The 25,843-nt window shown below is 39.2% G+C and overlaps 1 protein-coding gene across 5 annotated transcripts in view; it reads left to right on the forward strand.

The window, feature by feature from the left end:
• Positions 1 to 25,843, forward strand: part of FER (FER tyrosine kinase) — a 442,861-nt gene that overhangs the window by 36,681 nt on the left and 380,337 nt on the right. The window lies entirely within an intron of this gene.

Genomic DNA, 25,843 nt, shown 5'->3' on the forward strand with positions numbered 1-25,843 from the left:
TCGAAATCTTTTTTCCCCAGTAGATGTCCAGATTATTCTAATGATTAGTCAGGTTTGAGAACCCTTCTTACAAATTTTATTTTCTTAACTACCCTACTTCCTTGTATCCCTTGAGCCCTGCTGTTTTATCATTTTGGCACACACTTTCTTTATAACCCACCTTCCCTGAATTCTTCTGTGAGTCATTAGTATAGTCACATGGAATATTTTAACTTGTAGCTGTTCTTTGCTGTCATTTCATTACTAAAATGCTAATATACTGATGATTTAATGACATAAAATTCTTTGAATAAACAATATGGTTTTGTAACTTAAAGATTATATTATTATTCATTTTATAAAATATATAAAATTAAAAATTAAGAGCTATAAAAATAAAGGTCAGTATTGTACTGCTCATTATCTTTTGAAGGCATTAAAGATGAAATATTCCACACCTTAATAGTTCTTGGATTTTTGCTCTGTTTGTTTCCATTGTCTTACTTCACATTTCATTGTATTTATTCAAAGGTAAGAAAATTTTATTTTACTTCCAAAAGTTAGAATTAGTGTGTTTCTTGCACTCACGGGTCTTAGGATTTGAGTAAATTGTAGCAGAAACTCTGTTTCTTATGGGGAATGTGTGTGTGTGGTGTGTGTTATCTGGTAAGGATCTTTGATTTCGCTGAGAACTCATGTTAATATCTTTAACTTCCCTTCCTGGGCCAGTGAGGTTCCCCGAAGAATGTTGCTCTAGTTTCTAGTCTGAAGGTAGGGTTGCCGGATGTGGCGAATTAAAATACAGATCGCCAGTTAGGTTCGCGTGCAGTGATTGGGAAATGCACACCCTGTGTGTGCCCGGTCGCTCAGTCGTGTCCGACTCTGCCACCCCGTGGACTGCAGCCCGCCAGGCTCCTCTGTCCATGGATCCCCCAGGCAAGAACACTGGCATGGGTAGCCATCTCCTCCTCCAGGGATGCATACACTAAAGACCATTTTTTATCTGATATTCAGATTTAACTGATGTCCTGTATTTTGTTTCACTACTCTGTTATGGGAATATGTAGAGAAAGTAGATTGAGTTCACAGAGTCATGTTTTAGTTCATCCTCCTGGTTTTGGTAAGCTGCCTGGTGTCTCTGCATCCAGAGGCTCTCTGGTTAATTTTTTCTGCTTGTTTTTGTCTGCTCTGGGGGAGGAATAACTGCCTGTCTGTGGGCTGAGCAATAGGCCCTAGAATTCTGGCTGTTCCTTGTATGGCCTGAACCGATCCTCCTCTTTCAGCGCCCTCTCCTTTTCCTTCATTTAGCTCTCTCCAGTTCCTGGGCTTTCCTGAAGTTACCTGACCCTGTAGATTGGTCTCTAACGCCCCAGAGTCTTATTGCGATACAGTTGACATACATCAGTGTATAGATTTAAGGTTTATAGTGTGATGGTTTATGTGTGTTCTGAAATGATTACTGCAATAGATTGTAACTCTTTGTGACCCCATGGACTGTACAGTCCATGGAATTCTCCAGGCCAGAATACTGGAGTGGGGAGCCTTTCCCTTCTCCAGGGGATCTTCCCAACCCATGGATGGAACCCAGGTCTCTCACATTGCAGGTGGATTCTTTACCAACTGAGCCACAAGGGAAGCCCCATTAAAAAGGAAAGAAAAAGTTTCTCCTTTGGCTAAGAACTCTCAGAGTGGACTCGCTCAGCGGCTCTCCCATCCCGTGCGTCAGAGTGAACCGCGGTCACCGTGCTGCAGCGCCCCTGGTGCTTACTTGTCTTGTTACTGGAGGTTTGCCCTCTTTCACCGTTTTCCTCCAGTTCCCCCTGCTGTCACATGGCCTTTTCTTCTTGACCTCTGCTTTGTAGAACACTTGGGTTTCAGCTTTCCCTGATGCTAATCAGTTACACCTTACCTGCTTTTTATAATATTTTCTAACATTTGTATTGGCATGTCTTATCTGTGACTATTGCCTTTTCTATCTTCTTTGTTTTTGTAAATTTATACTTTAACTAACTATCTTGTATTTCAGTGGGATTTTGGAAAGGAGTGGAAAAATAGCCATATGTTTTATTGACTATGTTTAACTGCAATTGTACTCTTTAGGAAAGTAAGGTACTGGAAGGAACAAGACATAGGATTAATGGATAAGAAGATTCAGGATTTGTGAGGTCAGGACAGGAGGAATCATCAAAGTCAGTTTATATTGAAGTGTTAAGTATTTAGATGAGGGATAGATGGAGACAAATGCTAAGATGATTTAAAAAGGCAGGAGAATATGGGACATGGAAAAGGGGGCTAGGGAATGGTGATAGATTGAGAGGAAGTGGTTTAAGCAGGTAGTGTTGCCTTTCAAAGAGGAAATGTTGAAAGATAACAGTTGAACAATGACTGGAAACCCAAAGAAAAACAAGGAGTATGTTAGCTTTTCCTCTTGATGCTGAAAATGCATCATTTATTCTACCTGAAAGTAAAGTTCAATATATCAATTTTTTCTTCAGAGCATTGTGTTTTTTTCCTGTTATGTCTAAAAAAAAATCTTTGCCTAATCCAAAGGTGTTTTCTCCTGTGTTTGCATATGGATGTTTTATACTTATATTTATGATCCATTTTTAGTTACTTTTTGTATATGGGACAAGTTATAGATTAAAGTCAGTTTTTTTGTTGTTGTTGTTAATGGATATCCATTTATTCCATCAGCATTTTTAGAAAGGATTAAGCTTTCTTTACTGAATTACCATTTCATTTTGTTGAAAATCAGTTGACCATAATGAGTGAGTCTATTTCTACACACTTGATCTGTTCCATTCATTTCTTTGTCTACCGTGACACCAGTAACACTATTTTGATTACTGTGACTTTCTAGTAATCTCAAAGTTAGATAGTGTAATTTCTCTTTGTGCTTTTTTTCCCCAAAATTGTTTTGACTATTTTAGTTCCTGTGCATTTCCATATATATTTTAGAACAACTCATCAATTTTTTTAAAAGAGGCTACTGAAATTTTATTGGAATGCATTAAATATATAAATAGGTAAATTTCAGGAAAATGTATATCTTAACAGTATTGGAGCTTTACAATACACCATACTGTATCAGAGCTTTGTATACACCATAAACATGGTGTGTCTTCTTTTTCTGAATAATCTTAGTTTCCAGTGTATAGACCTTTCAGATTTATGTGTATTTCATATTTTTGGATGTTCTTATAAGCAGCATTTTTCCTAGTTTTCCGTTTTCCACTGTTCATTGTTATTATCTATGTCAATCTCATAATGTAAACTTTGCAAAACATACTTATTTGCTCTTTCCTTATAGATTCCATTGATTTTTCTACATATATGATTATATTATCTGTAAACAAAGAGAATTTTAGTTCTTCTTTTCCAGTTTGGATGCTTTTTATTTATTTTTCTTGCCTTCTAACAATAGTTAAAACCCCCAGTGCAAAATTCAATAGAAGTATTAACAGCAGACATCTATGTCTTGTTCCTGATTTTACGGGAAAAGCATTGTCTTTCAGTATTCATTATGATGTTAACTTTGATAGATATCTTCTATACGCTTATGAAAATTCCCTTCTATTCCTGCCTAGCTAAGACTTTTTTCATTAACATTGGATTTTGTCAGCTGGTCTGTCTTCTTCTGCTTAGATGATTATGTTGTTTTCTCTTCTCAGTTTGATAATATGTTGAAATGTATTCATCGATTTTCAGGTGTTTGAAACATTTGATGATTGCTAAAAAAAAGAAAAACAAAATGCGACTTGTATTGCTACATTAAATCCCACTTCATCTTTTTCTATTATCTCTTTTTTATATCACTGGATTCAATTTGCTAAAAATTAATTCTTGGAGACTTTTTTTTATCAGTGTTGCTAAGGGATTTTGATCTAGAGTCCCTTTTCTTTTAATATTGTTTGGTTTTGGTATCAGAGTAATGCTGGCTTCATTATACAAGTTGGGAAGTATTTTCTCTTCTTCAGTTTTCTGAAGAAGTTTATGTAGAATTGGTTTTATTTCTTGCTTAGATGTTTGATAGAATTTACCAGTGAAATAATCTTGGTCTAGAGTTTTCTTCAGGAGAAGGTTTTTAGTGATAAACTTAATTTTTAAAATAGAGAGCTAGTCAGATTATCTTTTTGTTCTTGAGTGAACTTTGGTGCCTTTCGGGAATTTGTTCATTTTTTTCTAAGTTTTCCATTAATTTTTAGTGTTGTTTATTATCTTACCTTATTGTCTTTTTCCTATTTGGAGACTCAAGTGGTCTTATCTCTTTCATTACTTACATTGGTAATTTATGTCTTTTTTTTCCCCTGATCAGACTGGCTAGAGATTTCTCAGTTTTACTGATGTTATCTGGGAACCAGTTTTTTATTTCATTCTTTGTCTCTGTTGATATTCTGTTTTCCATTGCATTGATTTCTGCTCTGAAATCTATTTATTTTTTCCCATTTAATCTGGGCTTCATTTATTCTTTTTCTCCTCCAAATTAATAAAGTAGAAGTTGAGATTAAGACCATATTCTTCTGTAGTGTTCTCAGTTTTCTCTGAGTACTGTTTTAGCTGCATTTCCAAAAATTCTCTGATGCTTATTTTCATGTTTTTCAGTTCAGAATACATTTTAGTTTCAGTTTTGATTTCTCCCTTGACCCATGTAGTCTTTTAAGGTCTATTATTTAATTTCTAAGAAGTTTTTTCTTTTAAGAGATATTTTTGTTATTGATTTCAAATTTAGTCCATTGTTTTCGCAGACCTAATTATATATGACTTGACTCCTTGGATGCGTTTCCTGGCCCAGAGTGTGGTCCGTCTGGGTGACTGTTCCTGGGTGCTCCCTGCCCTGCTCTTGTTTGCAGTGTTCTGTGACAGACAGTTAGGTCCAGACGGTTGATAGTCGTTTCTTTACTCATTTCTGTCTTCCTATCCTATCAGTTATTGAGACGGGGTGTTGAAACCTCTGATTATAATTGTGACTCTGTTTTTCCCTGCAGTTGGGTCAGTTTTTATGTCATGTCTTTTGAATCTCTGTTACAAAGTACGTAGTTATTTGGAGTTATTCCCTTTTTTGACAAATGAATTAACCTTTTTCCCTTCTTCCCTCCCTTCCTTCCCTCCTACCTCTTTTTCTTGTTAGGATAGCTTTTTTGTTTGTTTAAATTCCAGTAGAACTGGTGTACACTATCAAGTGATTATTACAGTGTCTCGTTATCGCCTGTCACCATATAATTGACCCCTTCACCCTTTTCACTAACACCCGAACCCTCTTTCCCTTTGACAACCACCAGTCTGTTACTGCGAGTTTTGTTTTCTTTGCTCATTTGTTTTGTTTTTTTCAGATTCCATATTGGTCTTTCTCTGACTGACTTCCTTCACTTTGCATAACAGCCCCACAGCCCATCCAAGTTGTCATAAATGGCAGCGTTTCCTTCTTTTTTATGACTGAGAAGTTCTCTGTCCTGCATATGTACACATCTCCTTTATCTCTTCATCCCCTGACGGACACTTAGGTGATTTCCATGTCTGACTGTTTTAAACAGTGTTACAGGGAACATAAAGACGCATCTGTCTCTTTTAGTTAGTGTTTTTGTTTACTGTAGATAAATATCCAGAAGTGGAATAACTAGATCATATGGTTCTAGTACCATATGAGGTATGTTATTATTTGAAGAACTTTCATATTGTTCTACACAGTGGCTGCACTAAATTACATTCTCATTCACAGTGTATAAGGGTTCCTTTTTCTCTTAAAAATTTCCAGTACTTGTCTTTTAGATAATAGCCATTCTGAGAAATATGTGATGAGATCTCATTGTGGTTTTGATTTACATTTCCCTACTAGTTGGTGATGATGAGCATCTTTTTATGTACCTCTGCCTACTTGAGAGTTGGATTTTGTTGCCGTTGTTTAGTTGTGTGAATTCTGTATATGTTCTAGATATGAGCGCTGTGTTGGATGTATGATTTGCAGATATCTTCTCTCATTCTGCAGGTTGACGTTTGGTTTGCTTGATGCTGTACTGAAGCTTTTTGATGTAGTCTTGTTTATTTTTGCTTTTGTTGCCATTACCTTTGAATCAGATCCAAAAATATCTCTAAGAGTGACGAAAAGGAACATAGTGACTATGTGTTCTTCTAGAAGTTTTATGGTTTCTGATCTTACATTCAAGTCTTTAATCATTTTGAGTTGATTTTTGTGTATGATATGAGATAGTAATCCAGTTTTATTCTCTTGCACGTGACTGTTGGATTTTCCCAGTACTATTTATCAAAGAGATTGCCCTTTCCCATTGCATATTCTTGCTTCCTCTGTTGTAAATTCAGTTTAGTTCAGTCGCTGAGTTGTGTTTGGCTCTTTGTGACCCTCCCTGTCCATCGCCTCCCTGTCCATCACCAACTCCCGGAGCTTACTCAAACTCATGTCCATCGAGTTGGTGATGCCATCCAACCATCTCATCCTCTGCTGTCCCTTCTCCTCCAGCCTTCAATCTTTCCCAGCATCAGGGTCTTTTCTAATGAGACGGTTCTTCCAATCAGGTGGCCAAAGTATTGGAGTTTCAACTTCAGCATCAGTCCTTCCAATGAATATTAAGGACTGATTTCGTTTAGGATTGACTGGTTGGATCTCCTTGTAGTCCAAGAGACTTGCAAGAGTCTTCTCCAACACCACAGTTCAAAAGCATCAATTCTCTGGCGCTCAGCTTTCTTTATATCCAACTCTCACATCTGTACATGACTGCTGGAAAAACCAAAGCCTTGACTAGACGGACCTTTGTTGGCAAAGTAATATCTCTGCTTTTTAATATGCTATCTAGGTTGTCATAATTTTTCTTCTAAGGAACAGGCGTCTTTTAATTTCATGGCTGCAGTCACCATCTGCAGTGATTTTGGAGCCCCCCCAAATAAAGTCTCTCACTGTTTCCATTGTTTCCCCATCTATTTGCCATGAAGTGATGGGACCAGATGCCATGATCTTAGTTTTCTGAATGTTGAGTTTTAAGCCAGCTTTTTCACTCTCCTCTTTCACTTTCATCAAAAGGCTCTTTAGTTCTTCTTCACTTTCTGCCATAAGGGTGGTGTCATCTGCATATCTGAGGTTATTGATATTTCTCCCAGCAATCTTGTTGTAAATTAGTTGCCCACTTATGAGTGGATTTATTTCTGGGCTCTTTATTCTGCTCCACTGATCTATGTGTCTTAGGCCAGCATCATGCTGTTTTCATTAGTATAGTTTGAAATCAGGGAGCATGATATCCACAGCTTTGTTTGTTCATTCCTCCCTTCCTTCCTTCCTCAAGATTGTTTGGCTCTCTGGGGACTTTGATCCCATACAAATTTTAGAACTATTTATTCTAGTCTGTGCAAAATGCCATTAGAATTTTGATAGAAATTGCTTGATATTATTTCAGGCAATTTATTGAGACTTGTTTTGTGGTCCAGCATGTGGCCTAACCTTGAGAATGCTCCACGTGCCCTTGAGGAGAATGTGTGTTCTGCTGCTTTGCAGTGGAATGTTCTCTATATTTCTCTCAAACGAGCGGGTCTAATGCTTCATTTCAAGCTGTTATTTCCCTCTTGACTTTCTGTGTGGATATCTATCCATTGATGTAAATGGGGTAGTCTCCAGCAATTATTGTATTGCTATCAAAGTTTCCATTTAGGTCTGTTAATAGTTGCCTTATATACTTAAGCGTCCCTATGTTAGGTGTGTAAATACTTACAGATGTTACATCCCTTGTTGAGCTGACCCTTTGTATTATATGATGCCCCTCCTTGTCTGCTGCTGTGTTCCTTGTCTCAGAGCCTGCTGTGTCTAATGTTACCTGTGGCTGTGTGAGCTGTCTTTCGTCTCTCTTTGCGTGGAGTCTCTTTGTCCATCCCTCTGCTTGCAGTCTTTGTGTCCTCAAACCTGAACTAAGTCTCTTCTTGGTAACATATAAGTTAGTCTTTTGCCTTTTAATTTTTTACAATTAATCCATTCAGCCACCCTGTATCTTTTAACCGGATAATTTAGTCCCGTTAAACTGAAAATAAATATTAATAGGTGTGTACTTATGTCTTTCTGTTGTTTGTTTTCTGGCTGTTTTTGTAATTTCTTTCTGTTCCTTTCCTCATCTCTTGCTCGTTTCTCTTGTGGTTTGATGAATTTCTTTAGTGTTCTGTTTAGATTCCATTCTCATCTTTTGTGTATCTACTGTATATATATATATTTTTTGTGGTTACTGTGAGGTTTACATATAATGATCTATATATATAGCAGTCTAGTTGAAGTTGGTAGCAACTTAAATTTGAACACATTCTGAAAACTTGCATTTTTATTCCCCTCAGTCATGTTTTATGCTTTTGATGTCATATTTTCCATCTTTTTGTGTATCATTTAACTAATTAAGTAGTTTTAATTAGTTTTACTACTTTACCTTTTAACCTTCTTACCAGTAGTTGTGGTTAATCTACTTTTACCGTGTATTTGCTCTTACCGGTGAGGTTTTTGGTCTCATATGGTTTTCATTGGTTAGTGCCTGTTCTTTTCAGCTTAAAGAAGACCCATTAGCCTTTCTTGTGAGCTGTGTTAAATAGTGATAAACTCTTTCTCATTGCTGTTTAGTTACCACGTTGTGTCCGACTCTTTGGCAGCTCCGTGGACTGCAGCCTGTCAGGCGCCTCTGTCCACGGGATTTCCTGGGCAAGAATACTGGAGTGGGCTGCCATTTCCTCCTCCAGGGGACCTTTCTGACTCTTTTCAAACCCACGTCTCCTGCATTGGTGATGAGTTCTTTATCACTGAGCCACCAGAGAAGCCTGATGGAGTTCCTTTAGCTTTTGCTTATTTAGAAGACTTTTTTTTTTCATCTCCTTTTCAATTCTGAATGATAGAGTGTTCTTGGTTCTAGGTTTTCCCCTGTCATCACTTTAAATATGTTGTGTTATTCCCTTTTGACTTGCAGAGTTTCTCCTGGAAAATCAGCAGATGGTCTTGTGGGAGTTCCTGTTTATACAACAAGTTGTTTTTCTCTTGCAGCTTTTAAGATTCTCTCTTTATCTTTACCTTTTTTGATGTTTTGATTTATTATGTTCCATTACTTGGCACTTTCTTTGCTTCGTGGACCTGAATGTTTTCTTCCCCAGGTCGTGGGAATTTATGATCACTATTTTGTCACATAATTTTTCTGTCCCTTTCTCTCTTCTCCTTCTGGGGCCCCTGTAGTGTGGATGTTATTCTGCTTGGTGTGGTCTCATAGATCTCCTTATCGTCACTTTTAAAAATTCTTGTTTCTTTTTGCTGCTTGTCTGTGTGAGTTCAGCTGCCCTTCCAGGTGGCCGTTTTGTTATTCTAGTTTATCTCGTCAGCTCTTGAACCTCTCTAGTGTATTTTTCAGTTCAGTTATTGTGTTCTTTGGTTCTGTGGCATCCCTGTAATGTTTTAAAATACTTTCTATCTGTCCATTATAGCTCTCACTATGTTTATCCATTCTTCTTTGGAGTTCAGTAAGCATCTCTTTAACTCTGCATCACACATTTAACTTATATCTGTTATATTAAGGTCTTTCTCTGAGGTTTCATCTTATTCTCTTGGTTGGAATATATTCCTTTTTTTTTTTTTTTCCCTTCTTTTGCTTGATTCTGTAATTGTTTCTCTGTTTTAGATAGAAAAGCTCCGTCTCCCAGTCTTGAAGAAGCAGGCCTTCTATAAGAGAGGGTCTCAGATCTACACAGCCCACCCCCCACCGCCGCCTGATGTAAACCCCATTGGTTTGTAAAGTGAGATATGTGGGGGCCTTGTCTCTGTGGCGCAGGTCCCAACAGTTGGGGTGCCCAATGTGGGGCACAGACCCTTTGATCCTTAAAGAGACTCTGGGCTTGTGAGATGCCTCCCAGCTGTGTGTCACTACAGTGGGGGATGTGGTTTTAGAGTCACTACACATCTTGCTGTGGTCTCTTTATCCCCTATTGGGGAGCAGCCCATTCAGCTAGTTTACAGTTCTTTTTACTTGGAATTATTACATGTGTTCTGTGTTGCCAAATTAAGACTTAAATTGAAGAAAGTAGGGAAAACCACTAGACCACTCAGGTAAGACCTAAATCAAATCCCTTATGATTATACAGTGGAAATGACAAATAAGATTCAAGGGATTAGATCTGATAGACAGAGAGCCTGATGAACTATGAACAGAGGTTTGTGACATTGTGCAGTAGACAGGGATCAAGACCATCCCCAAGAAAGAGAAATGTAAAAAGGCAAAATTGTTGTCTGAGGAGGCCTTACAAATAGCTGTGAAAAGAGGAGAAGTGAAAGACAAAGGAGAAAAGGAAAGATATTCCCATTTGAATGCAGAGTTCCAAAGCATAGCAAGGAGAGATAGAAAGTCTTCCTCAGTGATTAGTGCACAGAAATAGAGGAAAACAATAGAATGGGAAAGACTAGAAATCTCTTCAGGAAAAATAGAGATACCAAGGGAACATTTCATGCAAAGATGGGCACAATAAAGGACAGAAATGGTATAGACGTAACAGAAGCAGAAGATATTAAGAAGAGGTGGCAAGAATACACAGAAGAACTATACAAAAAAAATTTTCATGACCCAGATAATCATGATGGTGTGATCACTCACCTAGAGCCAGACATCCTGGAATGTGAAGTCAAGTGGGCATTGGGAAGCATCACTACAAACAAAGCTAGTGGAGGTGATGGAATTCTAGTTGAGCTATTTGAGATCATAAAAGATGATGCTGTGAAAGTGCACTCAATATGCCAGCAAATTTGGAAAACTCAGCAGTGGCCACAGGACTGGGAAAGGTCAGTTTTCGTTCCCATCCCAGACAAATGTCAAAGAATGCTCAAACCTACCGCACAATTGCACTCATCTCTCATGCTAGCAAAGTAATGCTCAAAGTCTTCCAACCCAGTCTTCAACAGTACATGAACCGTGAACTTCCAGATATTCAAGCTGGATTTAGATAAAGCAGAGGAACTGTAGATCAATTTGCCAACTCCATTGGATCATTGAAAAAGCAAGAGAATTACACAAAAACATCTACTTCTCTTTATTGACTATGCCAAAGCCTTTGACTGTATGGATCACCACAAACTGTGGAAAATTCTTAGAGATGGGAATACCCGACCACCTGACCTGCCTCCTGAGAAATCTGTATGCAGGTCAAGAAGCAACAGTTAGAACTGGGCATGGAACAACAGACTGGTTCCAAATCAGGAAAGGAGTATGTCAAGACAGTATATTGTCATCCTGCTTATTTAACTTATATGCAGAGTACATCATGAGAAACGCTGGGCTGGATGAAACACAAGCTGGAATCAAGATTGCTGAGAAATATCAATAACCTCAGATATGCGGATGACACCACCCTTATGGCAGAAAGTGAAGAGAAACTAAAGAGCCTTTTGATGAAAGTGAAAGAGGAGAGTGAAAAAGTTGGCCTAAAATTCAACATACAGAAAACTAAGATCATGGCATCTGGTCCCATCACTTCATGGCAAATAGATGGGGAAACAGTGGAAACAGCAATAGACTTTATTTTTTTGGGCTCCAAAATCACTGCAGATGGTGACTGCAGCCATGAAATTAAAAGATGCCTGCTCCTTGGAAGAAAAGTTAAGACCAACCTAGACAGCATCTTAAAGAGCAGAGACCTTACTTTGCCAACAAATGTCCATTTAATCTAAGCTATGGTTTTTCCAGTAGTCATGTATGAATGTGAGAGTTGGACTATAAAGAAAGCTGAGCGCCAGAGAATTGATGCTTTTGAACTGTGGTGTTGGAGAAGACTCTTGAGAGTCCCTTGGACTGTAAAGAGATCCATCCAGTCCATCCTAAAGAAATCCATCCTGAATGTTCATTGGAAGGACTGATATTGAAGCTGAAACTCCAATCCTTTGGCCACCTGATGCGAAGAGCTGACTCAGTTGAAAAGACCCTGATGCTGGGAAAGATTGAGGGCAGGAGGAGAAGGCGATGACAGAGGATGAGATGGTTGGATGGCATCACCAACTTAATGGACATGAGTTTGAGTAAGCTCCGGGAGTTGGTAATGGGCAGGGAGGCCTGGCATGCTGCAGTCCACGGGTCTCAAGGAGTCGGACACGACTGAGTGACTGAACTGAACTCACCACATGTGTGGTTGTAGATTTGGAATATCAAGGGGGAAGGTGTGTTAAGGGTCTTCCTATGCCCCTGTTTTGGACCGACCTCCCCCCTAGCTCTTTAATAACTGTATCAGTGAGTTAACTCACCCTCTCCCAGAGCTCTTCTGTTCCAACAATATCATCGCCTCCTTCCGTCTTCCTCTGGCCATGCCACTTCCTGTCTCACCAGTATTTCAATTTAAATATGCTAATATATGCCAATCCTTCATCTTTTCATACCTTTTGAAACTCACATCTTGCTTTTACGCCACACCTGTGCTTAAGATGGAAGATTTGGAGAGAAGGAAAGAGAAAGGAAGTGCTTGAGTCATTTGCATGTTGAAAATGAGCAAGTCATCCATGAATCATCTATAGTAGTTCAGTTTGAATCCTTTAAAATATTTTCCATGTCTCTACTTATTGTATGTATTCTTTCCTTTAATTTTATGAGCCTATGGAATGCCATCATAGTGACTCTTTTATTCCCCCTTTCTTCTATCCTTGCTGATATTTCTGGACCAGCTGATTGACTGATTTCTGTCCTCATTTTGGGTTGTATTTTCCTGCATCTGTATACCCTTGATAACAGGCATTATGAATTTTACCTTATTAGGTACTGAATAGTTTTACCTTTCTTTAAATATTCTTGAGCTTTGGGATATGCTTAAGTTACTTGGACTCAGCTTGATCTTTTTGGCTCTTGTTTTTTACATTTGTGTGGTGGACCAGCAGTGTGTGTAATCTTGGGTGGATTTATCTCCTCTATTAAGGCAAGATCATTCTTAATATGCAGAGGATGCTCCCTATACTGTGAGGTTTTAAATCCTGGCTGTTAGAACCTGGTACCATTCCTCGTGAGCCCTGCACGGTGTTTCCCGTCATGATCCTTGTGGGCGGATTGTTTCCTTGGCATGGAGTGGTTTCCTCATGCCCTGGCCTGATCCGTAGTCAGCGAGAAAACATCTCGGGTGAGCCTCTGCAGGTCTCCTGAGTTTTCTGTGTCGTGCCGCTCTCTTCTCTAGGCCTCTGTACTTGTTTCTTCGCCAGTACGCTGACTACATTGGCGTCTGTGCTCGGAACAGTCTGCCTTGCAGAGACGACCGAGTTCTACTCGGCTCTTCTTCCTTGAGCCATATCCTGGACATTGTCAGCGTTCAGTAAACTAGGATAACCCTAAGGTTCAGTTCATTTATGTATAGTCTCTCAGAGTTCACTGCCCTGGCTCGCCTGAGGTCCAGTGGCTTGAATGCTATGTCTTATACTTTTGTCCAACTTTTGGTAGTTGTATGCAAGAGGATAAGTTCCTCTTGTTCCCCTTGCTTGTTCCCCTATCTTGACGGAAGCAGAAATCTTATAGCTAGTAATTTTTAGGTCTTTACTTGAAAAACATTAAAATGTGCAACAATGTTTCAGGAATAGAACAAAGCTTCCCCTATGAACTGTACTCTGTTTATTACTTGTTAGCATTTTGCCATATTTGCTCTGTAGCTCCCTTTCTCTCTATATATAATTTATGTTTTATATGTATATATATATGTACACTTTTCTGAATGATTTGGCAGGTTGGTTGAAGATATCGTGTCTCTTTATTTTTAAATACTTAAAACATATTTTTTTCTAAGAACATATTCACAATGTAATGATTTGGGATTTGAGAAGTATAGCACTATTACCATGCTGTTATCAAAAATATATTGCATATCTAGCTTTTGTCAACTTTTCCAATAAGGTCCCTTTTTGGCAAAAAATTTTTTTATCCTGATTCAGGGTCTAATTGAGACTCACTCATTGCATTTAGTTGTTAGGCTTCTTCAGTTTCTTTAATCTGGAACATGTCAGTGAGAAGTCACACTCTGTGCTTTGGTACTTTTTCTTAAATTTATTTTGAGGTGTGTACCTTCTGTCTTTAATCCTGAGGGCATGGTTTTGTGAGTTTTTTTTTATGTTTTCATTGTATTGCTTTTGGAAAAATATTGGGTGATAGAAGCCTAGGTAGGCATGTTTTCTTTCAGTTACCTGGAGTGTTTTCCTAAGATTCTTTGTATACTCTATATTTCCTGGCATACTAAAGTGTTCCAGGCTTATCTTTTGAATGTTCCTTTTCCAGTACTTCAGTAAACCCTTTCCCCAAGGGATCCTGATTCCTTTTTTAAAAAAAATTATTTATTTTGTTGTTATTCAGTCAGTAAGTCATGTCTGACTCTTTTGTGACCCCAAGTACTGTAGCACGCCAGGCTCCCCTGCCCTTCACTATCTCCTGGAGTTTGCACAGATTCATGTCCATTGAGTCAGTGGTGCTATCTAACCATCTTATCTCCTGCTGCCTGTTTCTCCTCCTGCCTTCATCTTGCCCAGCATCAGATCTTTTCTAATGAACTGACTCTTCCCATCAGGTGGCAAAAGTATTGGAGCTTCAGCTTCAGCATCAGTCCTTCCAAAGCATTGATTTCCTTTGGGATTCACTGGTTTGATCTCCTTGCAGTCCAAAGTACTCGCAAGAATCTTCTCCAGCACCATAATTCAAAAACATCAATTCTTCAGCACTCAGCCTTCTTTATGGTCCAACTTTCACATCCTTACCTGACTGCTAGAATAAACCATAGCTTTTGGTGTTGGAGAAGACTCTTGGTCTCTTGGACTACAAGGAGATCCAACCAGTCCATTCGAAAGGATATCAGTCCTGAGTATTTGTTGGAAGGACTGATGCTAAAGCTGAAAGTCCAATACTTTGGCCACCTGATGTGAAGAACTGGTTCATTTGAAAACACCCCGATGCTGGGAAAGATGGAAGGCGGGAGAAGGGGACAACAGGATGAGATGGTTGGATGGCATCACTGACTCAGTGGACATGAGTTTGAGTAAACTCTGGGAGTTGGTGATGGACAGGGAGGCCTGGTGTGCTGCAGTCCATGGGGTGGCAAAGAGTCAGACACGACTGAGTGACTGAACTGAACTGAACTGAAGCTAACTAGAATGGGAGATGAGTCCAATTGTCTGATGGTTAGCATATTCTTTGGTACTACCCTTCTTGGGAATTGGGATGAGGATTGACCTCATCCCAATTCTTTAAGACACATTCCTGGAGATTTCCAGGTCATTTCTAGGTCAAAGTGTAAATGTCTTTGTAGTGTTGCTATATATTATCACTATAAATATAAATTTCCTTTATAGCCATTGTACCATTTTCTGTATCTAGCAGGAATACATGAAACTACCAGCTTCTACTTGATCTAGGCAAGAGATTATGTTGTCAAATTTATGAATTTTTATTAATCTGATAGGTAGAAATGATAGCTAGTATAGCTTAAATTTTTATTTCTCTAATTATGCATAAAGTTGAACAACTCTCCATATTTTGACAGCTATTTTAGTTTGAATACTTGTTTTATTCTATGCTAATGTGAATTTTACTTTGTGTTTCTTTATTTATGTAAAAATTACACCTGCCAGAAATAAAAGGCATCCAAATGGGAAAGGAGAAAGTCAAGTTGTCTCTGTTTGTGGAGGACATGATATTATAGCTGCTGCTGCTGCTGCTAAGTTGCTTCAGTCGTGTCTGATATTATAGCTAGAGAACAATAAAAATAATACCAAGAAATTGATGGAACTATTAGACAAATTCAGTAAAATATATTTTGTTTCTATACACTAATGATGAACTATTTGAAAAAGAAAAACAGTAACCCCATGTACAATATCATAAAAATTAAAATCCTTAATAACAAATGTGACCAAAAAGGGAAAGACCTGTACACTGAAAATTATAGGACAGTGATGAAAGGAACTGAAGAAGACACAAAAAAATGGAAAGACATTCTGTGCTAATGAAATGAAATAATTAGTATTTTTAACATGTCTTTACTGCCAAAAGCCATCTATTGATTTAATGCAATTTCTATCAAAATTCCAATGGCATTTTTCACAGAAACAGAAAAACAATCTTAAAATTCATATGGAATCACAAACACCCCAAATAGCCAAAATAATTCTGAGAAGGTAGGGCAAATCTAGATGTATCACACTTCCTGATTTTAAAACTTATTGCAAAGCTGTGATAATCAAAACAGTATGGTACTGGCTTAGACCCAGACACCTAGATCAGTGGAACAGAATTGATAGCCCAGAAGTAAACCCATGAGTATGTGGTCAACTGAAAATTTGACAAGGAAGCCAAGAATGGTCTTTTGCAAAAGGATGAAATATGACTCACATCACTCATGAAAATTAACTGGAATGGACAAAAAGCTTAAATGTAAGAGCTAAAACTGCAAAGCTACTAGAAGAAAGCATAGGAATAAAGAAAACCTCCTTGACATTGTTCTTGGCAGTGGATTTTGAAAAAGACACAAAAACTCAAGCAACAAAAGCTAAAAATAAATAAGCAACAAAATCATCTACAGAAAGCTTCTGTATAGATGGCTAACAAACACATGAAAAGATGGTCAACATCACTCATTATCAGAGAAATGCAAATCAAAACCACAGTGAGGCACCATTTCATGCTAGTCAGAATGGCTGCTATCCAAAAGTCTACAAGCAATAAATGCTGGCGAGGGTGTGGAGAAAAGGGAACCCTCTTACACTGTTGGTAGGAACGCAAACTAGTACAGCCACTATGGAGAGCAGTGTGGAGATTCCTTAAAAAACTGGAAATAGAACTGCCATATGACCCAGCAATCCTGCTGCTGGGCATACACACTGAGGAAACCAGATCTGAAAGAGACACGTGCACCCCAATGTTCATCGCAGCACTGTTTATAATAGCCAGGACATGGAAGCAACCTAGATGTCCATCAGCAGACGAATGGATAAGGAAGCTGTGGTACATATACACCATGAATATTACTCAGCCGTTAAAAAGAATTCATTTGAATCAGTTCTAATGAGATGGATGAAACTGGAGCCCATTATACAGAGTGAAGTAAGCCAGAAAGATAAACACCAATACAGTATACTAACGCATATATATGGAATTTAGAAAGATGGTAATGATGACCCTGTATGTGAGACAGCAAAAGAGACACAGATGTACAGAACAGACTTTTGGACTCTGTGGGAGAAGGTGAGGGTGGGATGATTTGGGAGAATGTCATTGAAACATGTATATTATCATCTGTGAAACGGATCTCCAGTCCAGGTTCGATGCATGATATAGGGTGCTCGGGGCTGGTGCACTGGGATGACCCAGAGGGGTGGGGAGGGAGGCGGGAGGGGGGTTCAGGATGGGGACACATGTGCACCCGTGGCGGATTCAAGTCAATGTATGGCAAAACCACCACAGTATTGTAACTAGCCTCCAATTAAGATAAATAAGTTAATTTAAAATTAAAAAAGAAAAAAGCTTCTGTATGGCAAGAAACTCTCAATATTTGCACAACATCAGTTTGAGAAGGAGTTAATATATCAGGAACTCATTTTACTCAAGAGCAAAAAATCACATCATCCATTTAAAAAATCATCATGTCCACGTGAGATACTCCCTTTGGCTCTCCTCTTTGATCTATAAAAAGTTAGAAAAATCTGTAACTCAGCTATGTGCCTCTGTCTAAAGCACTTTGATGCTGGAGAATCCCTCATGTCTGTCCATCTGAAGGTGGGCGTCTGGGAACACACAGAGGAGGCAGTGCTGTGACCCCAGAGCCCTGGCCGCAGAGTCTGAGCCGCAGCCCCAGAGAGCCTGGTGGTGTCGGGCTCGGCAGAGACAGCCACAGCTTCCTGGCCGCAGAGCTATCCCCAGCTCCCAGTGACAGCAGCAGGGACCGTGGAGCCCGCAGCCGCGTCTGTGCAGCTTCGGAAGTGCCCACTGCTCCTGCCTCTGCCCCCGTACCCATAGTCGCAGGACCTGGGCACCCTACAGCCCGGTCACCGTAGAGACACCCGTGACCCTGGCTTCCCTCCACACATTCCCCCCCCCAACTGCAGCAGAACCTGCCACCCAGGAGACTCTGAACGTGCAGAGGCGCCAGACATCCTGCTTTCCCAGGGGGTGATCCTGTCGACTCCAGCAGCAGTAAGGCCTCAGTGCCCTGGAGGCCCAGACAGTGACATCTGGCGGACGGGGTGGCACCTGTCACCTGGGTGGTGGAAAGTGCCAGCTCTCAAACACACCAGAGGCGGCTCACAGGGGACAAGCCGGAAACTTGTGCTCCTGTGCCCCCTGCTGTCAAACAGCTGTCCTGAAGAAACGCAGGGAGCCACAAGGAAACGCAGAAAGGCGGTTCTGGGAGCTCAGGAATGAAATGAAAGAACTCAGGCAGTACTTTACCAGGGAGATTGAAACTCTAAAAAAGAACCAGACAAATTCTGAAGTTAAATCAATAGAGGAGATGAAGAATTCTCTGGAAAGAATTGGAAGTTGAGCAGACTGTATGGCAGAGAGAACTAGCAAGTCCAAAGACAGAAATCTAGAAATGGTACAGTTAGAAGAGGAGAGAGCATTAAGATCTTAAAAGAAATTCTGTGAGAAATACCCATTTCTATTAGAAAGGGCAACATTAGAATACTGGGTATCCCAGATGGAGAAGAGAGGAGAATGGGAGTTTAATTAAAGAAATAATAACGGAGAACTTCCCAAGCCCGGTGAAGGGACTGGTTACATGGAGCTAAGAGAACTCCTTATAACCTCAATGCAAAATGACCTCCAAGACACGTTATGGATGCTTTTGACCTGTAGTGTTGAAGAAGACTTCAGAGTCCCTTGGAATGCAAGGCAATCCAACCAGTCCATCCTAAAGGAGATCAGTCCTGAATATTCATTGAAAGGACTGATGCTGAAGCTGAAACTCCAATACTTTGGCCACTTGATGAGAACTGACTCATTGGAAAAGACCCTGAATCTGGGAAAGATTGAAGGCGGGAGGAGAAGGGGACAACAGAGGATGAGATGGTTGGATGGCATCACCGACTCGATGAACATGAGTTTGAGCAAGCTCCGGGAGTTGGTGATGGACAGGGAGGCCTGGCATGCTGCAGTCCATGGGGTTGTAAAGAGTCAGATATGACTGAACAAGTGAACTGAGCTGAAGACCCATTATATTAAAATACTCCAAAGTAAATGCAAAAAAAAAAAAAAGCCCACCACCAACAACAATGTTAAAGGTATCCAGGGAAAAAAAAGGATGTTAACCTTCAAAGGAGCACACATTTGACCATCAGCAGATTTCTCAGCAGAAACTCTACATGCCTGGAGAGAACGGGATGACATTCTCACAATACTGAAATGTAAAAGGTGTCAGCCAATAATACTACATTCAGCAGAGTTATTCTTCAGATATGAAGGAGAAATAAAGTCTTTCCTGGAGTTCATTACCACTAAACCTGCTTTATAAGAAATGTTGAAAGGAGCTCTTCTCCTAAAACAAAAAGGCGGAATGCATGAAAGTATGACTAAGGTGATAAATAGAATCAGGAAATTGCAACCCTGTCAAAATAGGTTGTTAAACATTTAATTACTGGATAAAGGTTGGGGGGGAAACAGTAGGAAATAAAACTATGGCTACTTCAACTTGGTAATAAACATAACATAAAATGGATAATTTGAGATAACAAAATGCAAAAGTGGAAGAAGGGAAGGAAGGAACCCATGTAAGCAAATGAAAACCATCCAGCAGAAAAAAGGACTATTTTATCTGTGAGATGTTTTATACAAACCTCATGGTAAACACAAAACAAATCTAGAGTAGAGCCATGAAAAAAATTTTTTTTTTTTTTTAAAGGAAACTGAGAAAAATCTCATGGAAAATCACCAAAGTAAAATGGCAGACAGAAAAACAAGGAAAAAGAAACAATGGAAATACAGAACAACCAGAAAAGAAAAGATGGCAGTACTAAGTATTGGCAAACCTTTAGCTAGACTAGTAGGAAAAAAGAGAAAACTCTGGTAATAAAAATCAGAAATGAAAGAAGAGAAATAGCAGTGGATACTATAGAAATACAGTGGAGTATAAGAATTTTATGAACTGCTATCCACTAACAAATTGGACAGCCTAGAAGCACTGCACAGTTTTTTCAATCATACCATACAATCTTCCAAGGTTGAATCACAAAGAAAAAGCAAATCTGCATAAACAGATCAAGAGGAAGAAGATTGAGATAGTAATAGAAAATATTCCAAAAAACAAAGTCCAGAACCAGATTGGTTCACTGTTAATTCTATCAAACATTCAAATTCTCCCAAAAAATTTAAGAGGAGAGAGTGCCTCAACTCATGTTATGAGGCTGGCATTACTTGAATCTGCAAATCAGACAGGAAACACAAAGAAAATCACAGGGTATTATCTCTGATGAGCATAGATGCAAAAGTCCTCAACAAAATATTAGTAAGCCAAATAAACAATACGACTGACCCTTGAAAGCACAGGTTTTGGACTTCATGGATCCACTTATACATGGCTTTTTTCCCTGTAATAAAGACAACACTATGTGGTATACAGTTGGTTGAACCATTGGTGTGGAACCATGGATATAGAGGGCCAACTATGGGACTTGAGTATCTGGCAGATTTTGGTGTCCGTGGCAAATCTTAGAACCAATCCCCTTTACATACTGCAATTGTACATTAAGAGGATCATATACCATAATGAAGTGTGATTTGTTCCAGGGACGCAAAGATGGTTTGACACCCACAAATCAATCAATGTGATTCATCCCATTAACAAAATAATGGATTAAAATCATATGATCATCTCAATTGATGCAACAGAACATTTGACAACACTCAGAACCCATTTATGATAAAAACTCTCAATAAAATGTGTATAGAAGGAATGTACCTCAGTATAACAAAGGGCACACATGACAAATGCACAGCTTCCCTGGTGGCTCAGCTAGTAAAGAATCCTCCTGCAATATGGAGACCTGGGTTAGGAGGATCCCCTGGAGAAGGGAAAGGCTGCCCACTCCAGTATTCTGAACATACAATGGAGAAAGAATATTCTCAATAAATTGTGTTTGGAAAATGGATAGTCACGTGGAAAAGAATGAAACTAGATCACTGTCCTATGCCATGTAAAAGAATCAACTCAAATTCTATTAAAGACATGAAGACCTCAAACCATAAAATTCATAGAAGACAATAGTATACTTTTTGTCAGTTGTAGCAATATCTTTCAAAAAACCAAACCAACAAACAAGACCCAAATGAGGCTATATCAGATTAAACGCTTTCTGTCCCCGTCAGCAGAATGCAGAGACAGCCTGCCAACTGGGAGAAGATGTCTGCAAACCCTGTGTCTGCTGAGAGACTAATACCCAAAATGTAGGAAGCACTCATACAGCTCAGCAGCAAGTGAGATGCGTCAGCTAAAGAAAAATAAATGATTTTGCTCTTAAATGGAATATTTTTAAAAATAAAAAAAGAAAAACCCCAACTAAATGAGCAAACTAAATGTAACAAAAGCAAACACATAAATGCAGAGTACAGAGTAGTGGTTATCAGAGGTGAAGGGGCTGGGGTGAAATGGGTAAAGGGGATTGACTGTATGGCGACAGATAGGAAGTAAACCTTTGTTGGTGAGCACACTGCAGAGAATATAGAAATATAAATAGAATATTGTATGAAGTGAACGTGAAAGTCTCTCAGTCATGTCTGACTCTTTGCGACTCCATGGACTATGCAGCCCATGGAATTCTCCAGGTCAGAACACTGGAGTGGGTAGCCTTTCCCTTCTCCAGGGGATCTTCCCAACCCAGGGATCAAACCCAGGTCTCCTGCATTGCAGGCGAATTCTTTACCAACTGAGCCACACGGGAAGCCCAGAATATTGAGACTTATATAATGTTATAAACCAGCAAAAAAAAAAAAAAAAAAGGAACTTAAAACTCAAGAGCAAACAATCAAACAATCCATCTAAGAAATGGGCAGAGGATTTGAATAAACATTTTTTAAAGAAGACATAGAAGTTGTAAACTGGTACTGTTACTTTGGAAAAGAGTGTGCAGGTTCCTCAAAAATTAAAGTAAAACTACCATATAATTCAGCAATTCCACTTCTGAGTATATGTCTGAGAGAAATGAAATTACTGCCTTGAAGAGATATGTGTGCCCTCATGTTCACTGCGTTATTTATAATAGCCAAGATATGGAAGTAACTTCAGCATCCATCAGTGGATGAATGGATGAAGAAAATATGGTATATGTACTATCTATACACAAAGAAATACTATTCAATCATAGAAAAGAAGGAAATCCAGCCTTTTGTGACAACATATTTCTTGAGGTCATTACACTAAGTGAAATAAGTCAGACAAAGACAAATAACACATGTTCTTAGTTACATGTGAAAACTGAAACCCAAACTCAGGGAAATAGAGAACGGAATGGTAGTTTCTGTGAGCTGGGTTGGGTGGTAGAAGAAATGAGTAGACGTTGGTCAAAGCCTGTAAACTCCCAGCTCTGGGGTATGTACAGCATGGTGACTGTAATGAACAGTATTGTATTCCTTGAAAGTTGTTAAAAGAGTCCGTCTTAAATTATCACTCCAGGAGAAAAAGTAATTATGTAAGAGAATAGAAGTATTAACTGACCTTATTGTGGTAATCAATTTACAATATGTGTGTGTAACTAATTATGTTTTCTACCTAAAAGTTGCATATGGTATTGGTTAATAATGTCTCAATAAAGCTAAGAAAAAGTAAAAATAAAAGTATATCTGTAGAATATAGTCAACTTCCTTGTGAAATAGTATAGCGATACAGATTAATTATCAACATATTTGAAGGGAGATATTAAGCTTACCTTTTCAACATGAAATGGCTTGAAATATTGACAGTGTTCCATGTACTGTGTGGGGTTAAAAGTAACTAAAAATGCTCTTTGAGGAGCCAGTAGTAAGCCAGCCTTATTGCTCAGTAGTCACACTTCCATGCAGTTGCTCACGATAGTATTACACTCTCTGAGGTTGCTTAAATTTGAGGATTCGGAGCTGCGCAGAGTGAGGGCCAACTGTAAAATTTATGAAAATTTTCTGCTAGGTGGTGGGTTGGTGCCCTCAACCTCCAAGTTGTTCAAGAATTCCAGTAACTTATATAACTAGAGTTCCAGCTTTCTTTGTATTCTGAGCCTAAGTGTAGAGTCAGCTCTGCTGTAACACTGGATTTAAGAACATGAATTTGTTCCTGTGCAGCTGATATATTAGGGGCAATTTAAGCATAAGGCGTTTTACAGTAGCTTCTGTACTCACCTGGAAGGGACTAGGTGACTGCTGAAAACTGCGTCTCTGAGCTGAGCCGCTTAGGAGTGTATAAAACAGACACACACACTTCCCTCATTTACAGGCTCCCTTGTTTACCCCTTGTGTTATGAGGAATATCCACCTACATGTGATACTGCAATTTTCTGTTCAAATCAGATAGCTCTTTCTGTCACTTTGCAACTGACAGGCTTCACCCCTTGTGACACCTGCTTTGATGAGCAAGCTTCTTTTCAAGGTAATGTTGTGTCACAGGACGCCCCCACCCTCGAGGTTGGAGCTTCCCTGGTAGCTCAGCTGGTGAAGAATCCGTCTGCCATGCTGGAGACCCCAGTTCGATTCCTGAGTCGGGAAGATCCCCCGGAGAAGGGATAGGCTACCACTGCAGTATTCTTGGGCTTCCCTCGTGGCTCAGCTGGTAAAGAATCCGCCTGTAATGCGGCAGACCTGGGTTCAGTCCCTGGGTTGGGAAGGTTCCCTGGAAGGGGGGGGGCGCATGGCAACCAGTCAGTGTTCTTGCCTGGAGAATCCCATGGACAGAGGAGCCTGGCGGGCTACAGTCCGCGGGGTCCCAGAGAGTGGGACGTGACTGACCGACTGAGCACAGCCATCCTTGAGGAGACCAAAATCGAAGGAGACCCAAGTTCTCCTATAAAATGGTGTAGTGTTTATATATAACCTGCTGTGTATCCTCCTATTTGCTTTAAATCACCTCCAGATTACTTATAATGCCTAACATACTATAAACGCTGCTTAAGTAGTTGCTGGTGTACAGTAAATTGAAGTTTTGCCTTTTGGGACTTTGTGGAACTTTTTTTTTCTGAGTGTTTTTGATCTGAGATCGATTGAATCTGTGGATGTGGAACCCGCCAATATGGAGGACCGACTTTACATCTCAGTTACTTAGTGCAAGAGGGCTTCCCTGATGGCTCAGAGGATAAAGCATCTGCCCGCAGTGCGGGAGACCCTGGTTCGATCCCTGGGTTGGGAAGATCTCCTGCAGAAGGAAATGGCAACCCACTCCAGCGTTCTTGCCTGGAGAATCCCTTGGACAGAGGAGCCTGACGGGCTATAGTCCACGGGGTTGCAAAGAGTCGGACACGACTGAGCAACTTCACTGTACTGTACTGTACTGTAAGATCATGTAAAGTTTCTATTGTTGTACTTCTTTTTTTAATCTTAAAAAAGTTACAGTCGATTTATATCCCTGAAGAAGGTTTTGAGCATTGTGCTTTTAACACTGGTTTCCCATAAGGTCTTCGTTTGTACTGTGTGATTTTGCATGTCACAGTGATTTAGAGACACAAATGTTTTGTTATAGCAGAACTCATACATTAGAGTTACTTGGAGAGCTTTAAAATACTGATGCCGAGACCCCATCCCAAACCTATTAAATCAGAGTCTCTGGTCATGGGCTTCAAGAATTGGTATTTTTAAAAGGCTGTTGCGTGGTTCTTATTGTAGCACTTACTGCAGAGCTGGCCTAGGAAAGCTGGGAAACTTAAAAAAAATGCAAAAAGATAGGCTCTTCAGAATGGAAACTGCCTAAGGTTTCCCTTGCACTTGGAGTTCAGTCTTTGAAAAGCTCAGGTTTAGGAAAATTTAATGGCTTGTCTTCTGAGTTTCTGTATCACACAAGAATTCAGAGATTTCAAAAACATCCTTGTTTTGTAATGGGCAAACTCTGAACGATAGTGTTGTTTCAGAGAAACATTTATTTTGACTTATTGTGCACAGAAACTGTACATTCCTCTTTATGTATTTTTATGTTGTATTTAAAAGTATTCAAGCAAGAAGAAGGCAAGCAAGTAGCTGGAAGATACACTTTGTAGAGAAAAGCTATTTACGACAACTATTATTTAGGTATTTTTCAAGCTTGAGTCATTTTGTTGATTGTTTTCAATGCTTTACGGTAATTATAGCTCTCGTAGTAGTTGTTCTTTGACTCAGTGTCCCAGAATAAGTATTTTTTGGTATAATGAACTCAGAACACTGAAATTACTCCCTGTTTGTGGAATACTCATTTATCTCACCACACATCTCTTAGTTCAGAGGTGGAAAGCATGCTTTTCTAAAGGTGCTTTTCTAAAAGACAGAAAAAATTTCCCTATTTGTAGTTTTCTGTTTGCAAAAAATTGAGTACAGTGTTTACTTTTTTTTATATTGTGCATTCATTCTAGTGTGACTAATAGTGTTTACTTCTGTTGGCTTTCTAAGAGTAAAATGGACATTTTAGGAGTTATGCTCATTGATTTAGAAACCTGGGATGATATTTAATGTATGCAACTGATCCCCTTTTGGGAGGGGACGGGATGTAGGGGAGATTAAAATTTCTGTAAATTGAATCATTATTTGTCTTTTTTACTGTGAAATAAGAGATGCATTTATTTCTAGGAATTATTTTTGGTCACAAGACAATGTGACCAAATATAAATATCAAATAAAATATAAAATAATCACATTTAGAAATTCAGAAAATCTTTTGAAATAATGCATTTCCCAAGTGGTGCTAGTGGTAAAGAACCTGCCTGCCAATGCAGGAGACA

Source organism: Dama dama, chromosome 9 (assembly GCF_033118175.1).
Source record: "Dama dama isolate Ldn47 chromosome 9, ASM3311817v1, whole genome shotgun sequence".
In the NCBI taxonomy this organism is placed as follows: Eukaryota; Metazoa; Chordata; class Mammalia; order Artiodactyla; family Cervidae; genus Dama; species Dama dama.